The 12619-nt window shown below is 50.2% G+C and overlaps 1 protein-coding gene across 3 annotated transcripts in view; it reads right to left on the reverse strand.

Annotated features, from left to right (window-relative positions):
* Positions 1-12619, reverse strand: part of GAS6 (growth arrest specific 6) — an 81624-nt gene that overhangs the window by 3703 nt on the left and 65302 nt on the right. The window lies entirely within an intron of this gene.

Consider the following 12619-nt stretch of genomic DNA (forward strand, 5'->3'; position numbering starts at 1 on the left):
CACCCAGGGCAGGTGGAAGTTCCACAGTGCCTCACAGCTGCGTAGCTGCGCATCTTTTAGCATGGCTGGGCTGTGGCTCTGAGGCCCCGTCCCCCGGCCGGAGCAGGTCGGCGTAAGAGCCACGTGGGCAGCTGTGGGGATCTGCGAACCTGCCACCTGTCCTGGGCGGGGGGCGCAGAGCAGGGACACGGGCTGAGGGCTGCTCTGCCCCCCCCCCTCGCTCCAAGCAGCTGGTGGGTCCATGGCTCCCGGCCCGCTCCAGCTTCTGGCTCGGCTGGGTGTGTGGCCACAGAGGGGGCGGGCGCTTTGGCTCCAACTTTTGGGAAGGCTCTGCCAGGGCTGTCTGGCAGGGCCTGGTGGCAGACACACCAACTCAAAGGGGCACCAGACCCTGCCAGAACAGATGCAAAACCTGCAGACATATCTCCAAAGCTACGACCCTCCCACCAATAACACACCTTTCAAGATCCATGGATCATACTAATGCCTATCACAACATGCGGTACCTCATCCAGTGCACTAAATGCCCCAACAACAACTATGTGGGTGAAACCAGATAATCACGATGAATTCACACAGGACAATGATAAAAGACAAACACCCTATCACCTGGCAATGTTGCCAAGTCTCATGATTTTGTCATGAATCGCATGGTAATTTTTGTTTTCCTTAAAGTTCCAGCTCCTGGAGTCAAGTGGATATGTGATGATTTCATCCTTCATTCTTAAGGAAAAAGTAAGTTTCTAGGCCTTGTGGCTGTGGAGAAAGCTTCGAAATGTGACCCTAGTGCACCCTAAAGGCTCAAAAAGCAGAAGGCAAATAAAAATCCATTATTTTTATATAATCTCATGTTTTTAAAGCTAATCTCATGATATTTGGTGAGCCTGACTCATGATATTTTGGCAATACTGGAACTCTTTACAAAGCAATCACTCTCTCTGCAACTTCAGTCCTCATCCTCAAAGGAAACCTGCACAACACTTTCAAAAGACGAGCCTGGGAACTTAAATTCCTAAGGCCTTGTCTACACTATAAAGTTTTGTTGGCAAAAATTACCCTGCTTTAATTAAAATTGCTGTTGCATGTCCACACTAGCTCCTTGTGTCGGCAGTGCATCCACACTAACAGCTCTTGCATCCACACAGAGAGCAGTGCACTGTGGGTAGCTATCCCACTGTGCAACTGGCTGCAGGGTGCTTTAGGAAGGGTTTGCAATGCCTCATGGGGTAGGTACAGGGTCACATGATGCAGCCTTCTTAATCCCATTGTTCCAGGGCATCCTTGTACATTATCAGCCACTTTTTCAACTGAAGTGTGTTGGGGGAGGGAGAGGAGACTGGGTGTCTGGGGCAGGGGAGACAGCAGGCTGACTGACCTATTCTGAGGCAGGGGATGGGGGGCACCCCTTCCCCCACATCAGCCCCTGGCTCTGCTCGGCACAGCAGTCTCTCCAGAAGCCACCCGCTCTGCCTGCCTGCCTAGGGTTCACTCCTTCCAAGTTCTCCCACAGCCTCCTCAGCTGCCGGGAGCAGCATCCTGAGCAGCTCCGTGAGTTCTCCGTGCTGAGGATAGGGTTGCCAGCCCTTCCAGATTGGCCGGGAGTCTCCCGGAATCGGACTCAATCTCCCTGTAGCTATTGAAAGCAATCTGTGAGATTTTAACAGGCCAAAAGTCCCTTCACTGATGCAGTGGGGCTAAGGCAGGCTCCTTATCTGCCCTGGCTCCGCGTGGCTCCCAGAAGTGGCCGGCATGTCCGGTTCCTAGGCACAGGGTGGCCAGGGGGTGTCTGCGCCCTGCCCCTGCTCCAAGCACCAACACCGTGGCCAATGGGAGCTGTGGGGGTGGTGCCTGCAGGCAGAGGCAGCATGCAGAGCTGCCTGACCTCCCCTGAGCCTAGGAACTGCAGAGACATGCCGCTGCTTCCGGGAGCCGTCTGAGGTAAGCAAGGCCCAGCCAGAGCCCACACCCCCTCTTACACCGCAACCCCCAGCCCTGAGCCCCCTCCTGCACCCAAACTCCCTCGCATACCCCAACCCTCTGCCCCAGCCTGAGCCCCCTCTTGCATCCAAACTCCCTCCCAGAGCCCACACTCCAAACCCCCTCCTGCACCCCAACCCCCTGCCCCAGGCTCAGTCTGGAGGCCCCTCCCACACTCTGAACCACTCGGCCCCAATCCCCTGCCCCAATGAAAGTGAGTGAGGGTGGGGGAGAGCGAGCAACAGAGGGAAGGGGGATGGAGCCTCAGAGAAGGGGCAGGACAGGAGTGGGGCCTAGGGAAGGGGCGAGGCAGGGAGCAAGGCAAGGGTGTTTGGGTTTGTGTGATTAGACAGTTGGCAACCATAGCTGAGGAAAGTCAAAGCAGCACAGCAGTCTTCCCCCCCTCCTCCCCGCAGCTGCAGTCTGCCGGCAGCTCTGTTCCTAGTGCAGGGCAGAACAGGAGCATTCCATGTTAATGATTTGCTCTTTGTTCCCCAAACAGAGCAGCAAGCTCAGTTGTCAGATACTTCCCAGAACTTTGAAAAGGGAGTGGCGCATGCCTACAGGGCAGCAGAGATCAAAATAGTGAGCAGAGAGGTCACAGTGGGAATTGTGGGATTCTAGTGGAAGCCAGTTATGTCAACAAAACAAACAGCAGTGTCTACACCAATGCTTTGTCACTTTAACTTTGCCGCCAAAAGCTTTATGCCTCTTGTTGAAGTGGTTTTGTTTTGTCGGCAAAACAGCAGTTTTGCAGCCAAAAGTAGCTTTGTAGCATGTACACCTTTCCTGTTTTGCCAGCAAAACTTTGTAGTGTAGACAAGGCCTAACTCTGCTAGACACTAAAAATCATGGACTGAATAGAGACAATGGATTAATAGCTTATTACAACAAACTGTAACCCACTAACCACCTCTTTTGATCTTATGATTGCAGAGGTGTTAACAGGCAACTCTACCTTGAATGGTCCCTTAAAATGTGCTGTCTAGTTATGCTAAACAATCTGTTCCACCCTGCACTGAGCTGTGATGCTGGAAGTACCTTTCCCAGACCGGAAGAAGATCTCTGCAGGGCTCAAAAGCTTGTCTCTCTCACCAACAGAAGTTGGTCCAATAAAAAAATATTATCTCACCCACTTTGTCTCTTTCATGTCCTGGGACAGACAGGGCTATAACTACACTGCATATTTCAGAGTAGCAGCCGTGTTAGTCTGTATTCACAAAAAGAAAAGGAGTACTTGTGGCACCTTAGAGACTAACCAATTTATCTGAGCATAAGCTTTCGTGAGCTACAGCTCACTTCATCGGATGCATCCGATGAAGTGAGCTGTAGCTCACGAAAGCTTATGCTCAGATAAATTGGTTAGTCTCTAAGGTGCCACAAGTCCTCCTTTTTTTTTTTTACACTGCATATAAAGAAGTTAATAACATTCTCTGGAAAGGAGCTGAAGGCAATAATGCTTCCTAAATTAACATGATTATCACACCCGAAGAGAGCTTTAATGGGCACACAGAAAACCTTTTATTCAATGTCCACTAGTGGCCATATAAATACTGAATCCGGAAAAAAGACAGAAATTTAGTACAGGCCAATAGATTAGAAGAAAATTTTGATATTATTACTACTACTAATTTCTATAATTCTATCACCTAGCCTCCTTAAACACGGAGATTAAAAGGCAAAAAGGACACAATAAAACCGTTAAATGAAAGCTTACTGAGATAAGTGTCCTCTTTCATGCCCTAAAGGCCACTAGCTAATCATGTTGGTTGTGTAACAAAGTGATGAATTGCTCAAGAATGATTTAATCTCACAATGGCATGGGAATCTGGGTAAACCCCTCATCTCCACATCAAAGCAAGGACTAGATCTACAGGATTCTCCTATGACATTAACACTACTTCCCTGGAGACTACACAAAATCCAAACATGTTCTGCTTGGAGACACACAGGGCCAAATTCAAGGTTCGTGTATGCAGGCATAACTCTACTGAATTTGGCAGCTTTAAATTTGGTCCACAGACTTTTGGGCTTCAGAGCAGATAGAGAAGCATGTGGTGCCCACCTGTCAGTCATGAAATGGGTTTACTTTTACATATCTTGTTTAGTCTTTAAACAATGCCCCAAGTCCTAGCTACAGGGTATTTTCTACAGTGACCAGCTAAATTAGCATAGTTTAACCAACTTTACTTCATGCTTTTCCCCATTTGCCATATTTAAAATAACAGGCTTCTTAGGCTGGGGGATAAATCACCATTAGGGTGTGTCGTAGGAAACTAAACTAAACTCTAACCTCAGGAGAAACTGATTGAATACCTGATCTAGGGTAACAAAGATAAGGGGGAAAGGGGCGATGGGCAGCGTAGGCACGGGATGAGCTGAGTGACATGAAGGGTGCCAGGACTTCTAAGATGGTATATAAAAATGAATTAATTTCATTGCATTAGTATTATATATGCAGCTCATTAGTAAAGAATTTCTAGTACTTCCACAATAGATCTTTTATAAATTGTGATGGATGAAGCTCAGAAAAGACTGTTACCTGTTCTGTACCTGGTGTTCTTCAAGATGTGTTGCTCATGTCCATCCCCCATTAGGTGTGTGTGCTTGCCACATGCACCAGTGCTGGAAGTTCTCCCCTCAGCAGTATCCGTAGGGGAGCAGCTCTGGTGCCATCTGGAGTGGCACTTGCATGGCGCGGTATAAGGAGCTCTGCCGGCTCCCCCCACCCTCAGTTCCTTCTTGCCAGAAACTCCGACAGTGGGGCAGGAGGGCAGGTTGTGGAATGGACATGAGCAACACATTTCGAAGAACACCAGTTACGGTACAGGTAATTCTCTTTTCTTCTTCAAGTGCTTGCTCATGTCCATTCCACATTAGATGGCTCCCAGCAGTTCCCATGGAGGCAGGTAGGAGTTCACGGCTGTGCAGACTGTAACACAGCTCTGCCAAACCCAGCGTCATCTCTGGCCTCCTGAGTGATGGCATCAGAGACGTGAACATGTGGACCGAGGACCACGTCGCGGCTCTACAGATGTCCCGGATTGGGACGCATGCCAGGAAGGCCGCTTAAGACACCTGCACTCTAGTTGAATGGGCCCTAATGATTGGCAGTGGTGGGACCTTTGCTAGCTCTTTATGCAAGAGTTGATCCAGGTCTTTATGCAAGAGGTGATCTAGTTGGAAATCCTCTGTGAAGAAACCGGAAGGCCCTTGATCCTATCCGCCGTAGCAATGAAGAGCTGGATCAATTTACCGAAAGGCTTGGTACGCTCCAAGTAAAAAGCTAAGGTCCTCCAGACGTCCAGTGCATGCAGACACCTCTCCTCAGAAGTCTTATGTGGCTTAGGTCAGAACACTAGCAGAAATACATCCAGACTCATGTGGAAGGAAGATACCACCTTCAGCAAGAAGGCTGGGAGGGCCGCAGCTGGACCGTGTCCTTATAAAAGACTGTGTAAGGTGGTTCCGAGGTCAAGGCCTTAATCTCTGAGACTCGTCTCGCTGACATCACTGCCACCAGGAAACTGACCTTCCAAGACAAGTAGGAAAGGGAGCAGGAGTCCAGTGGCTCGAAAGGTGCGCTGGTGAGCCTGGAGAGGACCAGGTTAAGGTCCCACTGCGGGACGGGGCCCATACCAGGAACCTGACAGTCATGTCGTGAGGTAAGACCATCTGGCCTTGGATCGGCTGGTGGAACGCAGAGATGACTGCAAGGTGCATTCTGATGGAAGAATGCACCAGACCCTGGTTCCTGAGCTGCAGTAAGTAGTCCAAGATGGAATGCACTGAAGAACGCGAAGTAGAAATGCTGTGCTCTGACAGCCAGCGGGAAAACCTCATCCACTTGGCCAGGTAAATTAGTCTCATGGATGGCTTCCTACTTCCCAGGAGGACCTGCTGGACCTCCTCCGAGCAGGTGCGCTCCTCCAGGTTCAACCATGGAGCATCCACACCAAGAGGTGTAGAGACTCAAGGTTGGGGTGTAGGAGTCAACCGTGATCCTGTGACAGCACGTCCGGATGGTAGGGAAGGGGCCAGGGAAGGGCCACCACCTTGTTCATGAGCATGCCGAACCAGTGCTGGCAAGGCCACACGGGCGATCATGATAACCTGTGCTTTGTCCCTCTTGATCTTTACTAGGACCTGGCTGAGCAGAGGGATCGGAGGGAACACGTACATCAGACCCTCGGCCCACGACAGGAGGAAGGCATTGGAGAGGGAGCCCTTGCTCAGGCCCTGCCGGGAGCAAAACCAATGGCACTTTCTGTTTCACCTGGTGGCAAACAGATCTACTTGGGGAGTTCCCCACCTCTGGAAGATCATGCAGGCCACCTCCAGGTGGAGTGACCACTCGTGGTGAGAGAAGTCCCTGCTGAGGTGATCTGCTCGGGCAGATCCGTGGAGGTAACAAACTTCCAGATGGATGCCGTGGAAGATGCAGAAGTCCCAGAGATGGAGAACCTCTTGGCAGAGAGCCAATAAGCACACTCCTCCTTGCCTGTTGATGTACAACATCGAGGCCGTATTGTCCGTCAGGATTCTCACCACTTTGCCAGACAGGTGTGTCAGGAAGACCTCGCAGGCCAACCAGACCGCTCTGAGCTCCTTGACATTTATGTGTAACATTGTCTCCTCCAGGGTCCGCATCTTCTGGATCTGGAGATGTCCAAGGTATGCCTCCAAACTGAGGTCCGAAGCATCCGACACTAGCTCGACGGATGGAGCGGAACTGTCGAACGGGACTCCTTCCAGGACCTTCTTGTGATAGGTCCAACCATTGCAGCAAGGTAAGACCCACCAGAGGAATGGTTATGATCTTTTCCAGGAGGTCCCTGGATTGGGAATAGGTTGAAGCCAGCCATTGCTGCAGGGAGCGCATGCGGAGCCTGGCATGGAGGACTACGTATGTGCAAGCTGCCATGTGGCCTAACAGGTGCAGGCACACCCTGGCCGCTGTCAGGGGAAATACAGACACTTCTGCAATGAGGTCCATCAGGGCCTGAAACCTGTCTAACAGCAGGAACGCTACTGTCTGGGTCTAGTCGAGCACGGCTCCGATGAATTCTATCCTTTGAACTGGAACTAAAGTGGACTTTTTGTGGTTGACCAGTAGTCCCAAGGAGTGGCACGTGGCTTGTAGTACAGTGACACAGCATTGGACCTGAGCCTTGGAGTTGCCTTTGACCAGCCAGTCGTCAAGGTACTGGTAAATCTGGTTACCCCAACGCTTGAGGTAGGCCACGACTACCACCATGCACTTGGTAAACACCCTTGGTGCTGTAGCCAGGCCAAAGAGAAGGACTGCAAACTAGTTGTGGGCTGAACCAACTGTAAAATGGAGAAAGCATCTGTGTCCTGGGCAGATTGCTATGTGAAAGTATGCGTCTTTCAGGTCAAGGGTTGCATATCAGTTTCCTGGATCCAAAGAGGGGATAATGGAGGCCAGGGAGACCATGCGAAACTTTAGCTTCTTTAGGTATCTGTTGAGATCTTGCAGGTCCAGGATGAGACGCAGATCACCCTTGGCCTTTGGGATCAGAAAATACGGGGAAAAGAAACCCTTGTTCCAGTAAGGAGGCCCAGCTGTAAGAGCCCCTGAACTTCCTGCTCGAGAAGACTCTCGTGAGAAGGGTCCCTGAAGAGAGATGGGGAGTGGAAGTGGGGGGTGGAAATAAATTGGAGGGTGCCAGGAGAAAAAAGGAAAGTTGGTTGCAAAAAACTGGGAAAAAAATCGGAACCAGGAAACAGACTGTAGGCTGTCCTCAGGTGTACCCTCAAAACGACTTTTTAGCTACTTGCTTGGAGTGGGCCAGCCCGACTGGGCAGAGGGTGGGGGCTGGTGGCTCGTGAGCAGCCTGTAGCCCTTGGGCTTTTTGTGCAGCAGGTCCTGCCGGGGTTGGCTCCCTGGCCCCTGGAGAAGTTGCAGTTTGAACCACTTACATGCTGGGCCTGGAACATAGAGCCCCAGGTTTTTTAAGGTGGTTTGGGGGTCCTTCAGCCCATGTAATTTGTTGTCCGTCTGCTCCGCATACAGAGCCTGGCCATTGAAAGGGAGGCCCTGAATCGACTTCTGAGCCTCGGCGGACAACCCAGAGAGGAGCAGCCAGGATGCCTGTCGCATGGAGATGGCGGACGCTATGGTGTGGGCAGCGGAGTCTGCCATGTCAGATGCCACTTGAAGGGCTGCCCTGGCAGTGACCGTGCCCTCGTCGAGGATCGCCCATAATTTTTTATGGGAACTTTCCGGGAGGGCATTCTTGAACTTGGCCGCGGTCTGCCACATATTAAAGTCATAGAGGCCAAGGAGGACCCGGTGTTGGCCACCTTCAACTATAAGCCAGACGAGGAATAAATTTTCCATCCAAACAAGTCCAGTCTCCTGGTGTCTTTATTTTTGGGGGTAGTTCTGGGTTGCCCCTGGCATTCCCTGTAGTTAACTGCCTCGACCACCAGGGAATTTGGAGAAGGATAGGAGTAAAAGTATTCGTGCCCCTTAGCTGGGACAAAGTACTTACGCCCTGCCCACTTGGAAATGGGGGGAAGAGAGAAGTGGGTTTGCCACAAAGCACTGGATATCTTCAGTACCCCTTCATGAAGGGGAAAGGCCACCCTAGCAGGGGCTGTCAAGTAGGGGACGTTGAACAGGGAGCCCGCTTGCTCCTCCAACTCCTCTGCCTGCAGGCCAAGGTTGGACATGACCTTCTTCAACAGATCCTGGTCCATTTTAGCATCATCCTGAGGAACCGGGTAAGGGGGCTCCGTGATAGCCATGTCCGGTGATGACAAGGAGGCCATTACTGCGGGTTCCATGGCACCCATTGGTGGTCCAGCTGGCTGTTCCCCTTGGTCCACATGGACTTGCGGGGTCTTATCCCCTGAGGCCTCAAGTACTGGAGGGAGTTGGGTCATCGAGGCCACAGACCTGTTCGAGGCTCCTGACACCGAGCAGGCAGTCTGGGAGGGCTGGGTGAACCCCCACAGGATCCAGGGGTACCACAGGGCCGGTTTCGGTACTGATGATGCAGGGGGCCCTGAGGATCTGGGAGGCTGCCCTGCCGATGTGGAGCCTTACTCTGCACCGGAGCCATACCTAGAGTGATTGCTACCTGGTGACCTGGATCCACTGGAGCAGCGACTCTGTGCCTGGCGATAATCGTGGTCGCGTCTAGAGGAGGACCGGTCTAAGCGGGACGTGTGCCTTCATGGGGACCTTGGTGACCAGCGGCGCTCAGTGGATCTGCGACGGGGGACTGGCAATCCACGCCTCGCGCTTCGAGAATGGTACCTAAATGAGGAGCAGGACTTGGAGGTATCGCGGTCCAGGCACCAGGGGGATCTCCCCAAATACGGTGACACCCGTCTCGGGGATCTTTGGTGGGGCCTGCAGCTCCGGTCCTCCGATTGTTCCTGGAATCTGTAACGGCGTTCTGGTGATGCACAGGGCCGGTCCTGATGTTCCTGCCAGGGAGTGCATGCCTCTGTGGGTCTGCACCAGTAACTGGCAATGCCCACCTCGAATCCTGCTGCTGGTGCCCACAGTCCGGTGACTGTAGAGGGCTCCGATGCATCTGCCTCCCTAACTCCAAGGCATGACGGCTTCAAGCGGGTGAACGGTGGCACGATGGGGAGAGGTACTGATGGGGCGAGGGCAGACAGAAAAGTCCCAAGGTGGGCTTACCCTGAGATCTGGACACCGCCAGGGCTGGTTGAGCAGCGCCAGGAGCATCAGGACCTCCAGCGCAGCCTGGAGCACATGAGGCATCGACAGCACCTGAAGCTGATGAAGGCCTGCCTCTGCGTCCAGGCTTCCAGGCAAGGAACAGGGTGGGCTGCATCGCTCGACATGAGCTGAGGCCCGACTTCCTGACGGGGCAGATGAGCCATCCTGCACGGGTCTTAGCTCACCCCCAGCCCTGTCCTTCCCCTTGCGGGGAGTAGGAGACCATCCCCTACTCGCCTCCTTAGACTTCTTGGCTGGGGCCGTGGACAGGGATCGGTGCCAGCGCATCGATGGCGGGGCACTACGCACCGATGCTGCGGTGCTGGGAACCTCGTCAGACCTTTGTTCCGGGGCTGGAGTGAGTGCCAACTCCATCAGGAGCGCTTTGAGTCTGATCTCACATTCTTTTAGTCCTAGGTTTAAAGGACCTGCAGATTCGACACTTCTCACTTATATACCCCTTCACCAAGGCACCTGAGACAGCTACTATGTGGATCGCTCACAGGCATGGGCCCTTTGCAGCGATGGCAGGGCTTAAAGTCTGGGGATAGGCGCATGCCCCATCCCCCGACTAAGTAAAACTAACTACTGTTAAGGGCTAACTAACTTTATAAAAACTCTAGTTAGTACAAACGAAGCCTAAGCAACGCTTGTAAGAGCGGCGAACGTTCCATGCACCGTCACTGGCAGCAAGAAGGAACTGAATGTGGGGGGAGTCGGCAGCGCCCCTTACACTGCACCATGCAGGCGCCAAAGCTGCGCCCCTATGGATACTGCTGAGGGAAAAACTTCCGGCACCGGTGCATGTAGCGAGCGAGCGAGCGCGCACGCACACACACACCCATTCCACACATGTGGAATGGACAGCACTCGAAAAACAAAAGTTGGTTAAGAATCCAAAGATTCAGTCTCTTCACATAAACTGTTTAGTCTCTACACTGATGAAAAGTGTAAGAAAATTTGTTTGTGCAAAATTTGAAGTAATCGGGGATTCAGCAGAATTTAATATACTGTAGAAAACAATTTTATTGAAGTATGGTGATCATCAATAAATTGTTGCCTTTTTCCCTTGCAATCCAACAATGCTACTTCCATATCTGCATCATGGTCTTTACTTAATATGGGGGATACTGCTAATATGGAGGCCAAATAATATTTTTTCACTTGCCTTAAAAAACATACAAAGAGTGACTGCTGTTTTGGGGTTTTCCATTTCTGGCTGAAATAAAGAAACAGGAGGACAGGAAAAAAAATGAAAACAACCCAGCGTCAGCCCCAACTAACAAATGATGAAAAAAAATTCAGTTCAGTGAAACTTCCGGTTGAACATTTGGTTCAGTTTATTTAGTCCAGGTTAGTTAACCCATCCCTAATGTTTAAATGTTTATAATCTTCTCATTTGTTAAACTGTTTTAACTCAAATATTAAGGCTCCACCTCTGGACTCAATCAAAGAAACAAGCAACTTGCTGAGCAGATCAGATCACATCACAGAAGGAAGAAGGCAGCTAACCTAGCTGTAATTCTTGTAGATTTAGAGTGCAACTAGATTTACTTTACAAGAGCCAACGCTGGAAGTTGAAGCTAGACAAATTCAGACTGGCAATGAAGCATACATTTTTTAACAGAGAGAGTAATTCACCACTGGGACAATTTACCAAGGGTTGTGGTGGATTCTCCATCACTGACCATTTTTAAATCAATATTGGATTTTTTTTAAAAAGATCTGCTCTAGGAATTATTTTGGGGAAGTTCTATGGCCTGTGTTACATAGGAGGTCAGACTAGAGGTTAACAACGGTTCCTTCTGGCCTTGGAATTTATGAAAAACAAATGGTTGCCACAGCTCAGATTTTAAAAGATCTACAAAATATATCCTTTGCCATAATGACCTACTGTTACACTAGACAAAATAAGCATTTAATCCTCCTGCTTCAGGGCATACAGGGATTAATAGATGACTCAGGAAGAAGTTTCCAGCTGATACAGCCTTTAACAATTTGAAAAATAGCTGTCACACCACTTAATTATAAATAGAAAGTGTTCTTGATGCAGTGGGGCAAGATATGCAGCTGCAGCGACACAGATGTTCAGAGATATTTCTGTTAGTGGGATTTATGCAATGTAAATAGTGTTTCCCTGCAAGCAAGGAAACAAATTCCACTTCTCATGACCAAGGATGAGCTTCCATGGATTAAAGCTCTTTCTACACTGTAAGCTAATGCTCAGACAGTCCATGGAAAAGAGACCAATTAAAGATGCCATGTACACAGATCAAGAGAAGAGCCCTATTATTGATGTTAGGAATAATATATGCATGTTAGAGCTAATCAGAAATTTTCAAATGCTGATTTTTCGATGAAAATGTTCATAGAAACGTTGACTGGGAAAAAAAACACCTAACATTCCCCTGCTTCGCGCCCTGTGTTCAGCCAGCTCTATACAGCTAGTCAACATGTTCCAAATTTCAAGGAAAAAAATGGGAAATGTTGGGTGGGAAATGACAAAATGTTCATGATTTTTTTTCGTCCATTTTTTTTTTTTTAAATCAGCTCTAGGATATGTACCTACTCCAGTTAGAGACGAATGAAAATGTACCTTATACTGCACTGAAAGGCCAGCCTAAAAATAAATTACTCTAGAGCGCTATAGCACAGAAAGCTACCTCCATTCTAAGTGTGTGACAGACACTTCCTAATTTTCAGGAGAAAATCCTGCCCTCTGCTGCACTAGTGGTGAAAGAGAGCATTGGCTACCTCCTACTGGCGCAACAGCTGGGCAAAATTGCAGTACATTATGGCACTCCACTAAGTGCTATATTGAGGGACTGGCTACTGCACCTGCCAACACACCAGAGTCCCAGGAGGGTGTGGTCTCCCATCTTCTGGCATGCCCAGGAGCCAGGTCTGCTAGTATAAATA

This window comes from Chelonia mydas, chromosome 1 (assembly GCF_015237465.2).
Source record: "Chelonia mydas isolate rCheMyd1 chromosome 1, rCheMyd1.pri.v2, whole genome shotgun sequence".
Lineage (NCBI taxonomy): Eukaryota > Metazoa > Chordata > Testudines > Cheloniidae > Chelonia > Chelonia mydas.